The sequence below is a fragment of the Lethenteron reissneri genome, chromosome 32 (genome assembly GCF_015708825.2).
Source record: "Lethenteron reissneri isolate LAM-NWPU_2019-01 chromosome 32, ASM1570882v1, whole genome shotgun sequence".
Lineage (NCBI taxonomy): Eukaryota > Metazoa > Chordata > Hyperoartia > Petromyzontiformes > Petromyzontidae > Lethenteron > Lethenteron reissneri.
The window spans coordinates 8,540,225-8,555,864 of NC_083810.1; the positions used below are offsets into that span (position 1 = coordinate 8,540,225).

General features: G+C 50.2%; 1 protein-coding gene across 1 annotated transcript in view; it reads right to left on the reverse strand.

The window, feature by feature from the left end:
* LOC133349966 (phytanoyl-CoA dioxygenase domain-containing protein 1-like) overlaps positions 1 to 15,640 on the reverse strand; it is a 129,379-nt gene that overhangs the window by 14,065 nt on the left and 99,674 nt on the right. The window lies entirely within an intron of this gene.

A 15,640-nucleotide genomic window follows, 5' to 3' on the forward strand; every position in this document is an offset into this window, starting at 1 on the left:
ACTAAAGATCACAAGACAATATAATGAATCATTCCAGGCGCATTTTCAGTTCCCTCCCCAGTGCATACATCGATTTTTCCCGTACGTCCACGGGGGATTTCTTTGACCATTCGTCACCACGATGGTCAATGCGGTATTGGCGAAGATTGATGGGCGGGCGGAAGTTTGTTAAAGGTCGCTTCGTACCTAGAGGACTCGCAACTTTCGGCCACGTCATTCCACTCACTAATGTCAGCCGTGGCCGGGAATAGAACTCGGGGGCGCTAACCACTGCGCCACCGCTCGCCTCGTAATTAGCCCAAAGGTGTGTTGGGGCGTGTGGTTAACATAATTAATTAAATTAAACTATTGAGCCGTGCGGTACCCCGAGGCAACTGGAATGTAAAGTGCTCGAATATAATTGAAAGTCATTCTCGCTAAGTCATTAAACGGAGGAAAGCGTTTGTTGAACTGTTTGGCAACAGTGCATGCTTTTGCGACCTGTATATTACATAATAAAGTTTATTTGGGATTAGATTGCGTAAGTGTAAAGGCGTCTTATTCTTGGTTCTTTCGGTAAAGTCACGTAGAAGGGAAATAATAAAATAATACAAATATAAAACAATAAAAATTATCACGACGTTTCGACTGCAACACATTCCCTTCTACGTGACTTTACCGAAAGAACCAAGAATATGAATCCCTGCAGTCGCGAAAGCTTTAAATAAAAATGTAAATACGTCGTTAAACCCGACACCACCCGATACAGCCAATTCGTAATTTTATTTTGTCAAGTAAACAAAACATGTCAATTCGTTACTAGTACATTACACCGGTGTGCTGGAGAGTAAATACAACAACATTTACAATTCGAGTTCGACGTTTCGCCAGTAATTACAGCCAGCCTCAGCAGGCAGACAGGCAGAATCGTGCAGAAGAAATCTTGTTTCGGTCTTAAATAGAAGGATACATGTGATGCAATCACTCGGGAGCCTCTCTGGTGTGCTGAACCAAATGTTTGTTTACGTGACAAACCTCACTCTTTGGCTGTGTCGGGTGGTGGCGGGTTTAACGACGACACGTTTATATTTACGCAATTTCACCCCCCCCCTTCTTTCCCCAAAAAAAACTCCCTCCGTTATGGATAACTTTGTTTGCGTTTACACCATTGGAACCTCCTTTGCCAGTAGCACAATATGATAATTGGTGTTTTACCCTTTTATCTGGCAACAAAACTGACACCTTTTGGCGTCATCTGGTCCAACACCATGTGAGACTAGGCTCTAGGAAAAGCTGTCTCGGATGTGGACCAATCAATTTCAAGGAGAGTGCATACATTATCAGAGTTGTGGTTTTTTTTGCATTCCGACCGCAGGTATTGTGGTCAATGCAAACATGACTCCTTGTTAAAAAAGGTGTCAGTTTTGTTGCCAGATAAAATGGTAAAAAAACAATTACCATTATCTGCGTTGACTGCTACCATTATATCATCGTCGGCACACTGGACTTGCAACACCGATGCTTCGGTCTCGATCTTTCCGATAATGCGGCAGCTGAAGCAAAGGAGAGTTGAATCATCTTCGATCAACCGCCCGACGCTCGCCAACCCGCCTCTGTCCCAGTGCCGGATGAAGCTAGTGCGAGGCCTGTAGCACGTGTTATGAAGTTGCCCAAAATAACAGACACATTATATATTAAAACAGAAATTTGTAACTTGCATAGTAAAGTTATTATATTTTTCCATTTGCTATACAGCAGATAATACGACAAATCGCTAACCTTAGACACCCAGTCGTTCATATCAAAGTTGAAGGCGGTATAGTACTATAGTAATAGAGCAAGTGCAGAATCACTGAACCAGAATTGATGGCTTGAAAGCGTTTAGCGCGGGGTCCTTGATAGTGCGGGGCCCGTAGCTACTACAACATGTAATAGTAGCTATTACTACATGTGTAGTAGCTACTGGTGTGGACTCGAGTCATGTGACTTGGACTCGAGTCAGACTCGAGTCATGAATTTGATGACTTCAGACCCGACTTGGACTTGCATAACAATGACTTTGTCCCACCTCTGGACTTACTAGCTACTACTACATGTGTAGCTACTCTTGTTACTCGGATATTCCGCCCAGCCAGAATGCGTGGATTCCCCAGAGTCAGTCAGTGAACTGGTCCGCAGGGCCCGTGTGGTGGGGTAAAGCGTGGGTACCGCTCGCATCTCGCCAAACGACGTCCGCATTGCATCATTACAATGAACCCAACCTTGCCCCACACGACATTCACGTGCACTCGTATTTCAACGTACAGGATCGATTCGTATCACTGCAGCGTTTAATCAATCGGGTCAAGTGTGGGGATAACTGCCACCGCGATTTGGCCAACGTGGAAGAGTAGGTGATGGGGGGCGGGGGGGGATTCTGCTCTGTCGAGCTCTTTTTATCGGAGGCCCCTTCCTCGAGCAGTGACAAGTTTCAAGTTTTCAAGTTTCATTCATTAGGTATAGCCCTGTGAGCCATTCGGCTCTTGAATCGGGTGCAACCGCAACAAACGAAAAAAACATGAACAAGAAAACATCTTAAAGTGAATATGTACAAATAGAAAATCCAAGAAAAGACAGCAAAATATTGCAGAAAAAGCACCGTACGACGTGGGCGTGAGCAATTGCAGGGTCGCGCCTTTGCCGCGCGTGACACCAACTCGCAAAATTTGCGCAAGACGAGACGCCTTGCGCGTCGTGCCGTGCGCGAGAGAGAGGGCAAGAGAGCCCGGCGGAGTGGCCAGGTGGATGAAACCCTTCCCTCCCACACACACCCATAGCGCGCGTGGCGTCAGTGCAGGAGGCAAAATAGCTTCGCCCATCCGCCACTCGCTCGGCTCAACCTCCATCAAACTTCACCCGTCGTGTCGCCCTATTTTTAGATGTGATGAGCGCGAGGCTAAAGGTGAGCGGAAGCCGCGTGAAGGATCTAAGTGGGAGGCAGTTGGGGGGCGATGCAACTGCAGGGCACACGCGTCAGACGGCGATTTCTGGGTTAATTTTACCGAGGGGTGGAATTTTTGTTGTCTTTTTTTAATCGCGGTTTGCCGTGCACATATCCCCCAAACGCCAAACAATCCCAAAGTGGCCCACTATGTTACACTATTTGCTAGTATAACATAATAGGCGGTGTTATGATTCGTAATCGAGTTTGGATTGTATCCCGATTCGCGAGTGAGCGAGTGTGTGTCGTTGTTGTGACCTGCAGCGAGTGAGTGCGTGGGTGAGTGAGTCGGTGAGTGAATGAGTGCGTGGGTGAGTGAGTGAGTTGGTGAGTGAGTGAGTGCGTGGGTGAGTGAGTCGGTGAGTGAGTGAGTGCGTGGGTGAGTGAATCCGTGAGTGAGTCGGTGAGTGAGTGAGTGCGTGGGTGAGTCGGTGAGTGAGTGCGTGGGTGAGTGAGTCAGTGAGTGAGTGAGCTCGTGGGTGAGTGAGTCGGTGAGTGAGTGAGTGAGTGCGTGGGTGATTGAGTCGGTGAGTGAGTGAGTGCGTGGGTGAGTGCTTGCATGAGTACTGTGTATGAGCGGCCGTGCAATGGTTAGTGCGCTGCGCTATAAACCCGGCGAGCCGAGTTAGATTCCCGCTCACGGCTAACACCAATGACGATTCTTTGAATCGGTCCTAGCCCTCCCCTAGGTAAACTCAGCCTCAAACGAATACCTGTAAACATCGCCACTAGGAAGACAAAGGCGACCGGGCGTGGTGCTGGCCACCCACGCCATCGTGTGCCGTACCGGCCTTCGGCGGTGCTCGCTTGCACTCGCTTGCCCCAACAGTCTGTTCAGGCCACACGGGGGATCCGTAATATTTGTCTCATGAGTGAGTGTGGTGTTTTTTGATCTGCAAGTGTGGACGACACTCCCTGGAGAAAGAAAGGAAAAAGAACCGAATGTCCCACAAAAAAATTGATGAGTTCAAATTGGGCAATTCTTATTTCCCTCGACACTCGCGCACAACACCACCACCACACAGGACACTGCGGTTTGTTTCCACGCGCGGCACGCGGACACCACCGATTCTGTCACGTGCTCATTGCGAGATGTTTCCACCACCAAACCGAGTCATACGTTACCCCACCATCCCATCACCCCCACTACCGCCCCCCGCCCAACTAGGCCGCCCCCCACGATGTCGTCAGATTTGACGACTTTGCCAAGAGCCCAGTACTGCTGCGGAGGCAGCAGCGGAGGGTTAGTGGATCACGCACAGATGTTGTGAGACTCCCTTCCAGTGTGTGTCGAGTTCGTGCCCACACCCTGGCTGGTGAAAGCAGCACAGCAGGCGGACTGATCGCCTCCTCGAGCGCGTGGGCAACAGCCGTTGTTGATTATTCCCCAACAAAGTGGTATCTATTTTATCATCCCCGAGTGATGATGGGCTGAACCAACCGCCGAGCCGTCTCCCTTCATGTGACAGGGAATTATACAGGCTGGGCAAAAATGTCAGGACGCATAGGGTTATTGTTTAGTTTTCATTCTTTCGTCTTTACGTGAACATTTAAAATAATAATCTATAATCATTATTAAATGTCGATTCTTCTTCTTCTTCTTGTCGGGGGGGGGGGGGGGTCACCTGAAATCTGTCGTTGACAAAATTCGCCCAAGAACCCGGAATGAACTGAGAACTGCCAAAATATTTCGATTTAAAGCTTTCGTGACTGCAGGGATTCATCTTCTTGGTTCTTTCGGTAAAGTCACGTAGAATGGAAATAATAAAATAATAAAAATAAAACATAATAAAATAATTCTCACGGCGTTTCGGCCACAACGCAAGCAGCCGTCCTCAGGTGGAGAACAGGTCTGTCGAGAAGACAGAGTCTGGGGTGTGTCATTCAGACGCTGTCTCCCCGACAGACCTGGTCTTCACCTGAGGACGGCTGCTTGCGTTGTGGCCGAAACGTCGTGAAAATTATTTTATTATGTTTTATTTTTATTATTTTATTATTTCCATTCTACGTGACTTTTCCGAAAGAACCAAGAAGATGCCAAAATATTATCTAAGAACGTTCAAATATTTTACAGCTATAATCTTAAATAAATAAATAACAAAAAACTGTCCTAAATGATTTCAAAAGATAATTCGTGCATCACACATGAATGTGAATGGAAGTCAGTTCAAATGTTTGTTAAACTAATGAAATAATCCTTTGTGAATTGTTCAAATAAATATAATCACCCGACGTGTCCTGACATTCGGGTTGCTCTGTATATCATGTAGGCTTTCGCGACCAATGTTAATAATTCTGGCGAATTGCCCGATGATGCTGGACGCAATTACCAGCTAAACGTCCTACTCAAAAATTGTAAATGTTGTGATTTCACGCTTTAACACACCGGTGGGCTAAAGCAGTGAACTATTTGTCTTTTGTCAATGTGATACTTTTTTTGCTGATTGGTCGTGTCGGGTGGTGGAGGGTTACGACACATTTATAAATAACGCGATCTAACCCAAAACAACGTTGATTATGCCCTGTATATGTATAGATGTTTTTTGTGTGTTTTACACAACAAGTCAATTTCACAATAACGCGAAGCGTGAATCACATCGGCAGCGTACCTTGCGCTACTTACGGAACATTTAATCTAGAATTAACTTTTTGTTGCAATCAAACGTTAACCGATTTGTCAAATGCGTCAAGATCGACTTCGTCTGAGTTAAACAAACACAAAAATCACACGAGGCCTTTCGTGGTGGTCTCATCGTCCCATGCGTCACAATTTCTCGACCTGTATCGCCCCCACTATTACCCCCCCCCCACCCCCCGGGAAATGCAAATCCTGTGCAACCTTTCCTTCATCCGTAACATAATTGGTGTTGATTTCAGCCGTGAACGTGTGTGCTGGCGTGGGTGGGTTCGTGGGTTCGTGGGTGCGTGGGTGGGTGTGTGGGTGGGTGGTTGTTTGTATTGGTGGTTGTTAAGGTGGCGGCGGGGGGCGGCGGTAGGAGAAAAAGACGGAAGGTTTTATGTCAATATGATGATGGGGAGGAGGACGGGGGAGGATGAGGGTGATACAATAGCTGCATTCACAGCCGTGTGCAATCAAAGCACTAAAGAGTCCAAATGCGGCCCCAAACTGAGATCTGTCATCAACATGTCAGCGCCGCCTACGCGACTTGACAGTCGAGATGCAAATCCTGGCAACAATCCTTCCTCTGAGTTGATGTAGAGTTCATTTACCATGAGAGTGCCTGGGGGGGGGGGGGGTGAGAGGGGGTGCGAGCAGGTGCGATGAGTAGGGAAGGGAGGAGAATAATGTTTGAAGAACAAATCGTACAGAAATGCAAAGTCCGGCCAGCGTAGACCAAGAGTCCGTGGAACGAACAAAGAGGTGAGATCATCTCAATAGTCGCGGTGCTTATTGAGAACGAATGACGTGCGGCCCGACTTTCGCGGTGCACGTGGCTGCCGGTAACCGCCACGCGCCGTTTGGAGGGCAGCCAGCGACGGGATGGATGGTGGATCACCGCAACTGATGTCGTGAAACTGCGAGTTAGCCTGCCTCTGCCGGGAGAGGGCAGTACTGGTACAGGACAAGCGTGGGGCAATATCACGCGTCCCTTCTGTGTGTTGCTTTCTTCACGTTGCTTCGGTCTCCCTCGCACATGAATTATAATAAAACACGAATTGACTCATCGTATTTGCATATTCATTAATGAGCGTATCACATTAATCGCGCGGGCGTTGTTGGTGATTGGGAACGTAACTTGGCAACAACAACAAGCCACGTTAACGATGCCACGGAACGGCTTGCTCAAGCATGTCAGGGTCAGAGTCATTCCCTTCTCACATTCCTGTTGCAGAGCCAGTGGTAATTCCACGTTCCTATGGCGGGGGTGGGGGGGGGAGGCTCGCCCATAGAACCCCAACCACTGTTGAATTCCCCGCAAGGCGGTGGTGCCTATTTTATCGACCCTGGAAGAGTTGATAGGTTGAGTCAACCATCTGACCCCCCACCACCCCCCCCCCGGCCAACCAGGATATTAACTCGCGATCTTCACAATGGCGCACTGAGATATCTGTATGAATTTGCGCCTTATACATGTCAATTATTCTTATTGTTATTATCATCATCGTCATCATTATCACTCGCACGACTGATTAGCCGTCTGATCAGATTCCAAACCAACCAGTTACAGCTGCCAGTCGTTCATAGAGTGCTTGTCGCGATATAGCGACACTACGATTTATTGTATACGATATAACAAAAACAATATATAACACGATAATCGGATCGTGTCGTTTTGTATGCCGATGTGGTTATATCGTGATTATCCGTCGCTCGTTCTAATCGCATAAAAAAATAACAATACATTTTCGTCAACAAATAGGTATGAAATAATAACGAGGAAGAATTACAGGGATTTTGCTAAACTGTGGTGTTTCTGGAGTAATTTAACAGCTTCGGCTGTCACGTGGCGTCGTACATTTTAAACTGCTATTTTAATAATCAGCCGAGTGATTGGGGCACGCCTGATGAGACATTGCGTGCCGAAACCCCCGTCCATGGTGTTTGCTTGTCTTGAATCGATGCTGCTGCAGTTACGCACTCCCAGAATGCCGTAGCGTGCGACTGATGGGCACGTGTTAAGAAATCGTGTATTATTCAGAAAAATACATTTTGTTGTTGTTGCGTGACCAACATTAGCTCAGGTGAACCTGCGTCAGAGGATCTTTCACAATGCTCCAGAGACCGGATTACGAGAGTCACTTTGGGTTCCCTAAAACCCATCGATACAATCCGAGGCGTGCGACTCGGCGTGGCTTCTGTGTTGCGATGATGTCCAAACAAAAATTACTTCCTTTTTCTGTTTGTTCCAATACACAAGGCAGAGGAAAGTGTTTCTCAAGACGCACAGAGAAGTAAACAACTTCCCCCACCCGTGTGAACGAGCCAGGCAGGGCATCTCACGGTGAACGTCGAGGCACGGGGGTTAATCCATTCATTCGGCGGATGATGGGTTCTGTTTAGACATTTTCCCGGCGATATATTTTTGAGACGGGAGATCCGTGGTGCTGCGTGTGCCACAGCAGCAGCAGCAGCAAAACAAAGACAACAACACATAGCGGACACACGCAATACACGTGAACGAGAACAGGATCCTTGAAGAATATTGGTGACGTGGTGACATCGTATCGCCACTCATGAGTCACCCGATTGTGGCGTTTTTTCCCCGAACGAATCGCCCCCCCCACACCCCCCGCACCGCTGACGTCTCCCCACCGCTCAATTTTCGCAAATGCTGAGTCAACCTTCCTTGGATGTCAATAAGGGATGACGGAGCATGAGCGCGCGTGCGTGGGTGGAGCAGGAGGGGGCGGAGGAGGATGAGGAGCAGGTGTGGTGAGAGGGGGGGTGAGGAACAGATGTGATGAGATGGAGGATGAGGGACAGGTGTGACGAGAGGGAGGGTGAGGAACAGGTGTGATGAGAGGGAGGGTGAGGAACAGGTGTGATGAGAGGGAGGGTGAGGAAGAGGTGTGTTAAGAGGGAGGGTGAGGAACAGGTGTGATGAGAGGGAGGATGAGGAACAGGTGTGATGAGAGGGAGGGTGAGGAACAGGTGTGATGAGAGGGAGGATGATGAACAGGTGTGATGAGAGGGGAGATGAGGAACAGGTGTGATGAGAGGGAGGATGAGGAACAGGTGTGATGAGAGGGGGGATGAGGAACAGGTGTGATGAGAGGGAGGGTGAGGAACAGGTGTGATGAGAGGGAGGGTGAGGAAGAGGTGTGATAAGAGGGAGGGTGAGGAACAGGTGTGATGAGAGGGAGGGTGAGGAACAGGTGTGATGAGAGGGAGGGTGAGGAACAGGTGTGATGAGAGGGGGGGGTGAGGATCAGGTGTGATGAGAGGGGGGATGAGGAACAGGTGTGATGAGAGGGAGGGTGAGGAACAGGTGTGATGAGAGGGGGGATGAGGAACAGGTGTGATGAGAGGGAGGGTGAGGATCAGGTGTGATGAGAGGGGGGATGAGGAACAGGTGTGATGGGAGGGGGGATGAGGAACAGGTGTGATGAGAGGGAGGGTGAGGATCAGGTGTGATGAGAGGGGGGGGTGAGGATCAGGTGTGCTGAGAGGGAGGGTGAGGATCAGGTGTGATGAGAGGGGGGGTGAGGATCAAGTGTGATGAGAGAGAGGGTGAGGAACAGGTGTGATGAGAGGGGGGGGTGAGGAACAGGTGTGATGAGAGGGGGGGTGAGGAGCAGGTGTGATGAGAGGGAGGGTGAGGAACAGGTGTGATGAGAGGGAGGGTGAGGATCAGGTGTGATGAGAGGGAGGGTGAGGATCAGGTGTGATGAGAGGGAGGGTGAGGAACAGGTGTGATGGGAGGGAGGGAGGGTGAGGATCAGGTGTGATGAGAGGGAGGGTGAGGATCAGGTGTGATGAGAGGGGGGATGAGGATCAGGTGTGATGAGAGGGAGGATGAGGATCATGTGTGATGGGAGGGAGGGTGAGGAACAGGTGTGATGGGAGCGATGATGAGGTGTGATGAGAGGGAGGATGAGGAGCAGGAGAATAAGTCAGTCGCTGTATTTTCCGAAGATATAAAAAAGTCTAAATATGGCCCCGATGACGTCTGACATCCAAAGGAACGCGCCTCGTTACGGGGATTCCCCTCGAGATGCAAATCCCGGGGCACGCTTCGTCTTCTGATTCAATGTCGAGTTGATTCAGCAGAGAGTTTACGGTGGCCACTGAACGGTGGATCGTAAAGTGGAAAGAGAGAACGCAAATAAAGGAACGCCTTTACGATTCCTCAACGCCCACCTCGAGCCGCGTGACGCGTGCAACTGGCGACTCGTGGCGCTCACTGCGTGGGCCAATTGGCATCCAGGGGCGGCGGGGGGGGCGAAATTTCAAAGTTAATCGCTACCGAGATGCAAATCCTGACCTCGTGCCTCCCGTGTGGGGAGGCGGGGAGCGTGAGGAGGAAGAAGAGTATGAGAAGAAGAGGTGAGGAGGAGGAGGGTGAGGGGGAGGAGGAGGGGGAGGAGGAGGAGGAGGAGGGGGAGGAGGAGGAGGAGGTTTAGAAGAAGATAAAGTGAGATGGGGGGGGATAAAGGAGAGGGATTTTGAACGAGGAGAATGAGGAGGTGGTGGGATGAGAGGAGGAAGAAGAAGGGAAATATAGACGAGGGTGGGGGCGGCGAATGGGGACGAGGCGAAGAGGTTGTAACGAGAGTGGTAGAGACGAGGGGGAGGAGGACACGGCATGAGAAGCGACGAGGGTTGTGGACAACTCACGCCGTCTGCGGAGGGATGACGTGAGCCGGTGGGCGTGATGTCTCTAATGCTACGGATTACGAAGACCAAGGAACAACACGTGGAATGATGACATCTGACAAGTGCGCTTAAGAAAGGGTGGACGTGCGCACGCTCTGAATTCCACTGAAAAACAGAGGCACGCCTGGATTGAGAGAGAGAGACACGCGTGGATTGTGAGAGAGAGACACGCGTGGATTGGAGAAGGCGCGCGCAGGCTGGGGGCATCGCATTGACCGGGCAGATCTGTCAGCGGCCTTTGGGCAGGATCGGTCCCTAGACGGTGACGGTGGCCAATGGTCGAGACTCACGACGGAGATGCAGCCAAAGGAGGCAACGCGCCCGAGAGGACGTCCACCGCAGATATATAAATATATCGATGAGACCATCTCGTGTGCAGACGGGTTCGAGATGGATTGTTGCATTGTCAAGACCATGCGTAAAGGCGACGGCGTGGGGTGGGGGGGAGGCGTTCACCCAGCAGTGGATAGACCATGGCAGCCGATTTATTGGAGGTGGTGGTGATGCAATGCGCGTGATTGTGTTACGCCACAGGTGGCGGAAAGACGGGGTCTGTCACGCGGGCGGAGACGCCAAGGGCGACCCCAGCCTCTCTCTCTGCCCGAGGCGGATTCCTCCTCGGGGCTGAGCCCCGGTGACTGCGCCCTCATTCCGTTTGCGTGGGGGTCACAATGCGTGGGGGGGGGGGGGTCACAATGCCTGGGGTGGGGGGTCACTCGTCCCCCCCCCCTCTGCGTGTGAAGGGGGAATTTGATGATGATGATTCTCCATCATCAGCACATGCTTCTACTGCTGCTGCTGTGATCTCACTCCCGCGGCGACATCAGCTGAGCACGGGGCTGGGCTCTTTACGCATTACGCAACATTCGTGATCCATCAGCAGGCATGCTGTGTCCACTACTGGAATAAACACTCCCATGACGCTGCAGGTAATGCTTACGGAAGCTTCACCCTGCTGCAGAAATGTTGATGCTAATAAATGATTAACAACAAAGATAACGAGATACCGATGACGACGATGCCGACAACAATCGCTGCTGGCCAAGATAATTATAATTATTATAATAATAATATTATTATAATAATAATTATTATAATAATGATGATGCTGATTATACTGCTGCTGATATGACGATCATGCAAATTCGCCACTGTGCATGCACAACACGTCACAACACGATGGAATTGCGACCTCGCGTCACCCTCCATCACCGCTGCCAACTCTGCCACTCATCTCCGCGGAAGCGGACAACATTCTGGGATCTCGCCAGCTCCCTCGTTTGTTTATAGCAAGGCTCGCGACCGCCTCGTTGCATCACGATTCTCGCTCCGTGGCTCCCCCTACCCCCCGCCATACGGGAGTCTCCGTAGCTCGGTCGGCTTTAGTCCTTTGTGTCTTCGATGTTAAGAGTGAGTTGTCGTTCATTGAAGGCGTCGGTCGCGGCTGAAAGCTCGCCTTGCGGTGACGATTGCTGAGCTAATATTTCAGATGCCACTTTTAGTACACGCTGCTTCGAGGTGTATCGCATCCAATAGGGAGGCTTGGCAGCATAAACAAACCATCATTATCATCGTATGTTGATGATAATTATGATGCTGATAATACGCTGGTAATGATCATTATGTATGCATGTTGAACTTCTTTCGCACCGTATGTAGCCAACAGTGCTAACTGGAGGTGCGGGGGAAGGACAACAAACTAACACACGCAAAAAGGAGTTTAAAATCTAGATTCAAGAGTGCATAGTTCAAGTGGCTTCCTAATAACGGAGGGAACTACGTTCCAGACGGCCCTTTCTGTTGATGAAGGGCGAGCAACACAGGTTATTGATACGGGTTGATGACACTGTAAAAGAGGAGTTGGAGACGACCCAACCACCGCGTCTCAATATTCACGGCCCACTCTGACGAGCAGAGGGAACAGGCCCCAACGAGAGTACGTCCGTAAAGTGGAGACGGAGCCGTGAATTGTGATCTGTGCAGGAACGGGGAAGAGTTGTATCATCGATACGGACTCGGAAGAATCGGTTTGTCGAAAATTACCATCCCTGATTTATAATTTTACGCATTCGGATTTTGACTTCCAACGTTTTCGCTGCCTTGTTTAAATTAAAGTCATTCGAATGATCATCTCCCGTCGCGTGTTTCCATGTATTGTCGCAATATTAACGACGACGATGCATGACGGTTGGTGAACAACGATTGAGCTATGGATATGCGAACAGATGACGGCGAATACATTCGTCTAGAGACTTAAATGACCATTGTGGTGTCCACGCGCGTGGCCTGAAATCTGTCCCTGTGGAGCCAGCAGGTTGGTCGATCCGATTAGCGCGGTTGGCTACGTACGATGCACATATGTCGGTATGTATGACTAGGCGTACAATTCTGACAATTTCACAACATTTGTGCAGCGCTTGTATATATATATGATGACCGCTTGTATATATACATTCTCTAGAATGTCAAATGTAGTCTTTTTTTGTATCAAGGCAAGGTATGACATTACCTCGAAGCCTCCGGGCAGAATGGGTGTTGTAACAGATGGATATTAAGTCCGCACTTTCCTGTGACTCCTTTTCAAACTAAGGCAGGGTAATGGGCACCACCGTGACGCCTCCAGGTAGGATGGGAGTTTCTCAACATCCTGTGGGCGATTCGCGGATCCTCTTCGTTAACCCCCTCCTCCCCACCGCCCCAAGTGCTGAATTCCACAATAAAGGTTATGCTGCGTTAGAGAGCGTGAACATAAATGTGTCTGAACGCTGAAATCCTTACGACGCGGGTAGCCACCAGCGCCGACTGCGGTTGATGGATGTGTTTCAGGGAGGGCGAGGGGGTTAGTTGCCGTCGTCGTTGTTGTTGTTGCGTGGCTGTGTTAAGTTTAAAACATTTTTCCCATAGTAGTTTGTGCCCCTTCAACGGAGGAGGAGGAACAGCGTTCAGCTCCTGAACGTATCGCCGATGCCATCGTGCGCAACAAGGGACTGGAGCGTGCGAACAGCCACACTTGAATATCGAGGTTGGCGTGCCACGTCTGACGACGCCACGACTGGTCGTGCGTCGGCCTCGTGGTCTCATGTCGCCGCTGTCCGCCGGTTCGGGGCCGGGGAAGGCGAAACGCGCTCCGCACCTGGCAGGGACGCCGAGTTCGCTTTGGCGGTCGCAGCCACCGTCGGTGATGGATATCTGAATCGACAAAGCGTAGGAATGCCTCAATTGAGCAGTGTAATGACAGGAATTAAAACGATTGCGTTAATTAACAAGAACGCCACCGGGCAAACTCCACGCACCGTGGCGCGCCACTCCCAATCCACATTCGATCGGCCGACTCCACCTCGGCGGAGTATCCCAGCATCGAGTGAACAACCCTTTAACAAGCACGCCGCGGGCACCTATCACCCACCCGCCCACCCAGCCACCCGTCCAGCCACCCAGCCACCCGCCCAGCCACCCAGTCACCCACCCAGCCACCCACCCAGCCACCCACCCAGCCACCCAGCCACCCAGCCACCCACCCAGCCACGCAGTCACCCACCCAGCCACCCACCCAGCCACCCAGCAACCCAGCCACCCACCCAGCCACCCACCCAGCCACCCAGCAACCCAGCCACCCGCCCACCCAGCCACCCAGCCACCCACCCAGCCACCCACCCAGCCACCCACCCAGCCACCCACCCACACAACCCCCAGCGCCTCCAACCCTTGCCAATCTACAAATGATCTCTAGAGCCGACCCATCCCATCTACCCCCCTCCCGTCCACCCATTCCCACACTAGCATCATCTTAGATCGCGTAGGTATAAATGTGTCGTGACCCTCCACCACCAAACACAGTCAATTAGTAAGGGATTTGTCACGTAAACAAAAGGCCAAATAGTTACTACTTCAGCCCACTGGTGTGTTGGAGAGTAAATCCACAACATTTATAATTTTAGCTCTTGCTGATTGGCTGTGTCGGGTGGTGGAGGGGATACGACACATTTATACCTACGCGATCTAACCCAAAAACCTTAATTATGAATAATATTGGTCGCAAAAGCCTACGCGTTAAACTGGAGAAGGGTCATTGCCAGAAACGTCGCCTATCATCTATTTGTGCGATGTGTAGGCCACGGTGTTATTGAGACGAGTCGTGTTGAGTTTGTTGTTTGTTGTTGTTGTTAATTGTGCACAACTGTCTTCTTGGTTCTTTCTGTAAAGTCACGTAGAATGGAAATAATAAAATAATACAAATAAAACATAATAAAATAATTCTCACGACGTTTCGGCCACAACGCAAGCAGCCGTCCTCAGGTGGAGAACAGGTCTGTCAGACTCTGTCTTCTCGACAGACCTGTTCTCCACATGAGGACGGCTGCTTGCGTTGTGGCCGAAACGTCGTGAGAATTATTTTATTATGTTTTATTTTTATTATTTCTATTCTACGTGACTTTACCGAAAGAACCAAGAAGACGAATCCCTGCAGTCACGAAAGCTTTCAATCGAAATGTGCACAACTGCCTTAAAAGGGAATATATCATCGGCGACGTTTCGAGCAACGAAGTTAATTCAGTGCGGGTAGCCCGTAGCCGTGAGTCGGAGTGATCGAGTGTGCGGGGAAATGTCGCAGACGATGGAAAGAAATGCGACCGCGCAGTTGATGCGGGAGAGGGCGCCAGCTCATGATGACAGGCATCTTCAGGATCGTAAAGCTGATTCTGAATTATAAGACGCACCACAACTCCCCCCTCCCTCCCCAAAAAAGTGTGCCCCGCTATCAATAACGTTATTATACAAATCTGGTCACTCACAAACACACGCAGCTACCGGAGTATAAGACGCACCTCCAAATGTGTGTCCCGGTGTCAATAAAGTTATTATACAAATCTGGTCACTCACAAACACACGCAGCTACAGGAGTATAAGACGCACCTCCAAATTTGTGTCCCGGTGTCAATAAAGTTATTATACAAATCTGGTCACTCACAAAGACACGCAGCTACCGGATTAGACGCACCTCCAAATTTGTGCACCGGTGTCAATAAAGTTATTATACAAATCTGTTCACTCTCAAACACACGCAGTTACCCGATTATAAGACGCACCCATCCACAAACGTGTGATTTGAATGACATGGGGGGGAAAGTGCGTCTTATACTCGCCGATTTTAAAAACGCCATTTCCCTCTGTGGAGTGGTGGGCATAGTGCAGTTAACTTGCACGATCTGGGTTTGATTGCCGGGCCACGGCTAACATCAGTGGAGAGTGCTATCTGGCCAGGTCCCGAGTATGTCTTCCCCGTCACTGGATTGGAGACCCATTTCTGTGCAACTGCTTTTGTGCGTGTACCGTAATTCGTC